Source organism: Belonocnema kinseyi, chromosome 8 (genome assembly GCF_010883055.1).
Source record: "Belonocnema kinseyi isolate 2016_QV_RU_SX_M_011 chromosome 8, B_treatae_v1, whole genome shotgun sequence".
NCBI lineage: Eukaryota > Metazoa > Arthropoda > Insecta > Hymenoptera > Cynipidae > Belonocnema > Belonocnema kinseyi.
In genome coordinates this window covers 131,528,460-131,533,554 of record NC_046664.1, presented here as the reverse complement: position 1 = coordinate 131,533,554, position 5,095 = coordinate 131,528,460, and the positions used below count along the sequence as shown (strand labels likewise).

The following is a 5,095-nucleotide window of genomic DNA, read 5'->3' as shown; positions in this document are numbered from 1 at the left end:
GAAAGAGGGAGCTCTTCTTAATATTTTGACACCAAAATCATGTCGATACGCCTTACCGACTGCGAGTAAAGCCACCCACGCTTTAACTTGACAGACTGTAGTTCCACAATAAATCAAACTACGAATAGAATTAAAAAAATCCAAATTTCCAGTCTTGAAAACCAAAACCTATTTAACAGTAATTATAATAGTGTAATGTTTTATTATTATTATTTTATTTTACTCACAGTTTGTTGGTGGTAACCTATTTACCACACCGATGACTATTACTGCCAGAGTAGCCCGGTTGATCGTTCACTAAACTCACTCAATTTTCTTGTTGTTTCAGAGTAATGGAGAGAATATGTTTCACCATCACACATGAGTGGCTACGCTTCTTCAGTTCTGGTCGTTAAAATTCAAAAGTGTTCTTTTGCTGACAAGACTGGTCCAACCGCCGGAATCCAAAATGATCCAAGGTCCTGATCCTGCGTTGCCGTAACCCTCTTGTGGCCGGTCCCTCGTTGTCACAACCCTTCTCGGGCGGTTCCCTCGTTGCCGTAACAAGAGCTCTAAATAGTAAGGTACTATGGTCCGCCATGTTTATTCCACCAGCTGGGTAAATGGGTTCTCGAGTACACTCAATGCAAGAACAGAACGGTACATACTGATGATTATTCTTGATAATCCTTTGTGTTATAACGAAATTTATATTGTGCTCCTCTGCGAGAAAACACAAGCTTTGCACCATACGCATGATGCAACTGCACCGTCGGAGGAAAACAATTTCGCGACATCGTGTACGCGTTTTACCTGCTACTATTTGGCGTTTAATCTTTACCATTTATGTAGGTAGGTAGTACATGTACGTAGATCTTCTAAAGAACAATGAAATTTTATTTCTTGTCAAATTTTCCTCAAAAGAAAGAAGTTAGAATAAGGTAATAAAGCATTTTGTCTGCTTTACTAATAAATATACATCAAATCAGTGAAAAAATCTTTGTTAACAATTTTAATTTGTTAAAACATTTAAGAATATTCTTAAAAAGCAAAGTAGAACATGAAAATATTTCAATGTTTCAAAAAATAGCAAAAATTAAATAATGTAGACAAAAAAAAGTTTAAACAAATTAAATTTATTTAAACAAGTATGAGTATTCATGATAAACCAATTAGTGCTTTAAAATGTGAACAATTGTGTTAAATCTATGGGAATGTGTTAATCCAATGGGAAACTTGATTGTATTTGCGCCACCCCTAAATATCACTGACTTTGCTCAAATTAAAAAAAAATTTTGGGCATTCGAACAAAAATGGGAGATGAGGGCAGAGAAATTCAAGAAAAAAAATCCACCAAGTATAAATAAGAACCACCTTAGAGTAATTACCTTTTCGTTGTTGCTTTAAGTGCACTCGAAACTGTCAAATACTTATGCGAATTGTCTGCGTAAAAAAACGTTTCACACTTTGTTCCTTTTATACACACAATGAAAACTGATTTTTATTACAAGCACTACTTTCTTCCGAGTATAAAAAATTGTACAATAATACCTATTTGCCCAGCTTATGAAATAAACATGGCGGACCAGAGTACTCTCCTTTATAGAGCCTTGCCGTAACCCTTCACGAGCCCGGTGGCTGCTTCCGATTCGGGCCTTGACTGAACCTTTCTCAGTTTCTCGCGCTGACTGGTCTTGGGCCTTTAATGTAACCTTCAATGCCTGATTCTGGGATACATGTAGTAAAGCACTTCCTTTTTCACATACTTGCACTTAAATTTCGTAATATTTTTTCCTAACAATGACTTGCATTGCTTTATTTGCAAATTATTATAATTTCCAGAATCTTCAATATCATCATCTGAAGTGCTGGGGAACATCGTCACGACATCTTTACGACATCCTATGTCCATGTCGTTTCGGTGTCTTTGCGATATCGTAAAGACATCGTCAGATCATACGACTTATTTACGATATCTTAAAGACACCTCAACGACTTGGACATAGGATGTCGTAACGATGTCGTAAAGACGTCGTCAAACATTGTGCCCACTGGGCAATTCCTATTGAAGTTGGTATGTAAATTTCCCAACGATTTCTATACACAATTTTCGCACATAAATAATCTATAATTTCACTGCTATGAAAAATCAAATCTATTTTATATGAATCATTAAGAAGAGACATTATCGTTAATTTATACTTCATTTTGATTATTTCCTTTTTTAATATTTTGTTCATTTGGTTTCAGGAAGGCATCTAATTTTTCCATATCCCGTGGAATTTGTTTCCTACTAGAAGGAGGTTGTAACTAAATCCGAGGACACCCCTTGATTTTTATGAGCCTTTCCCAGGCTTGTAATCCACCAATTCAAATAATTTCTGCTCTACAAATTTTGCAACTCTACTAAAATCAGAGTTGATCCAATAACAATGATACTGACCTGACTTCAAGCTGCAGCTATCCCACCGCTGTTACCAATTGTTATGTACCAATTTCCACTAGTGCTGAATTTATTCCAATAAATTCATCGGTGATTAGACGAAATTTCTGTGGGGTCCGTTGACAACTTTCATTGGCTAGAAAACCAATTACCCTGAAAGCTAGGTCTTAGGTATTTCAAATGAATGAAATAAAATTGCACTGACACCAAAAATAATCATTAATAGTTATTTATTATTTTAAACACACCTTTCACTTAAGTTAACAATTTGTTAGTCGAAATTTCACTATTAATTAGATTTTCATCATCTTTACCCGCGCGCACAACCACGTCAGTTCAAATTATTCAGTCCACTATTAACAGAATTTCATTGTGATTCAATTTAATTAAATAATGCATTAAATTGATCCTGAATCTGATTCCGAATCGCTCACTAAATTAGCACGCGGAATAGCATATTGATTGATTCCCGTAGGCGTGTAAATTATAATAACCACAAAATTTAATTCTTCGTATACGCGGCAAAGTTGAAATGGTTGAAATTCGGGATCAGAAAACATCTCCAATTAACTAAAAAGTATGCTTTCCGGAGCTGACATTACAAATTAATTATATCAATTATCGCGAAGAAAGTCCAGTTGAGATCGTAATGGTGTAAAAAGGTCTGAAGGCTTTATTCTGACGTTTTTCCGCGAGCGCGCTTATATTTATACACTTAATTCTAGTGACGTAAGAAGGGTCCACATCGAAATGTCGTCATTTTTAACCAATTAAATTATAAGTTTCATCCCGATGTCGACACTTCCCACTAACCAGCGCTTAAATGATTTCACCCTCGGCGTCAAAAAGAAGGGCGAAGATCACTCCAGACTGATTCAGGAATTGCATCAAGTGATTCAACCCCACATCTTAATTTATTACCTTTTCGCCGCCTCAATCTGTAATAGAAGTTTGTATTTCCTATGACTAATAACTTGCTCATTTATCTATGAGAGAGAGAGAGAGAGAGCAAGAGTATAGAGAAGAATGCGTTCCACCTATTGCACCATTATATGACACCCATTTTAAGAATGATTCACAAAATACATTTGCAAATTTATTAATAACTAACGAAGTTCCCCTTGTGTATAAAATAATTAAATTAGTGATCAAATTAATGTTTAATCTCATTAATTCCTGTTTATAATTAACTGAACTTATATGTTTTTGATTATTCCTGACTAAATATTTTAATCAATCATCCTTCCTTTAGAAGGAATTCAAATTTAAATTCTCTACCGCTTAAAAATGGCGCGACGTAACTTCCAGAAAGTCGTACAACGTCACATTAGAGAGTGTGTAGTTTGTGTACCAACCATAATCCTTTTTTGATTGCGTCGTTCCGTGGTCCGCATGTTCATGTCCCTGTTTTAAATGAAGTATCACGAAGGAATAATGGACTATTTACACCTCCCCTGCTTGCAGACGGAAAATGTATCTGTCTCTCTCTTTCTATCACGTGAGGATACCATGCATATATCTCATTCTAGATTTTTCACCAAACCGGGAAATCTTCACGGATAGAAAAAAATCTAGAATGAGATAAATGCATGGCATCGTCACGTGGAAGTCTAAGAGGAAGATACATTTTCCGCCTGCATGCAAGTGAGGTGTAAATGGACTATAATAAGAAGATCTAACTGCGTTTCGCCACTTGGCAATAGAAACATTACCATAAGCGGTAGGCACATTACGGGAAGATCTTAAATTTTCATGCGCAGGTGCGCAGTTGTCCTCTTCCTGTACATGGAAAAGTGTGTGAGTGAGAAAATTTGTCAAATTGACGTAAGTTAGATAGGTTATGTTGGTTTGTTTTGATGCAGGTTGCAAAATTTTTTCAATTGAAGTTATAATTATTTAAATTATGAAAGTGTCTATTGATCTAATTAAATGAAGGACTTCAGCATTAAGACCTGTAAAGGTAAAAGAGTGCATTATAAATGTGGTAAGTATGTAGGCTATAATGAAATTGTTTGATCACGAAATCTTGAAATTGTAGTACAATTTTATGTCTTAAATCTTACGTTGGAATGAAGAATACTGTTTTTTTTAACAATTCCAAAAATTGTTATCTTAAAAAACCTGTATAATTAAAATTATAATCGATCTAGTTGTCTGAGATCGCGTCAATTTGACAAACTTTCTCACTCGCACGCTTTTTCGTGTGTTGGGTACGGCCCGGAAACGGCCTGGCGCCATCTATTACCTAAACGTGACAATTTCTTAGGGATGAATTCCACTTGTTTACATACGATTGAAAATAAATAAATTTATACTGAAAATAAGAGTTCAGTTATCAGATAACGAGGGTAGCCTATAGGAAAGCTGATAAGATCTCGAGTTAGGGAAAGAACTTTTTCTCGAGTTTACTAAATGGTTTGATCGAAGTTGCGTTTTGAATTTCTCTTTTTAATGATAGATCTCCTCTCGGATTACAAATATCACATAAAGTATTTCAATACTCTTGTTTTTTAAAAAGAAATACTATCTGGAACAACTATTGTGTTTATTGGTCTAGTAATAGTATATTTATACAATTTTTTTTTTGTAAACGTCATGCTAGTTGTGAGATTTTGAGCTTCGAAAGTTTAATTATCCCATATTATTTATGGATTACATTTTATTTTTATTTTT

General features: G+C 34.8%; 1 protein-coding gene and 1 long non-coding RNA gene across 3 annotated transcripts in view; both read left to right on the top strand.

Annotated features, from left to right (window-relative positions):
• Positions 1–1,930, top strand: part of LOC117178127 — a 406,121-nt gene extending 404,191 nt beyond the window's left edge. The window contains exons 3-4 of one of the 2 annotated variants that reach the window (XR_004467802.1): positions 329–458; positions 1,822–1,930. The gene's annotated coding sequence lies outside the window, so the exon portion shown is untranslated. The remainder of the gene's footprint in view (positions 1–328; positions 459–1,821) is intronic. The other variant, XR_004467801.1, reaches the window with a different exon arrangement.
• A 71-nt stretch (positions 1,931–2,001) lies between these two features.
• LOC117178130 lies at positions 2,002–2,526 on the top strand. Its single transcript, XR_004467804.1, has 2 exons — positions 2,002–2,053; positions 2,230–2,526. It is a non-coding gene; the product is annotated as an uncharacterized LOC117178130 (long non-coding RNA).
• Positions 2,527–5,095: the final 2,569 nt, after the last annotated feature.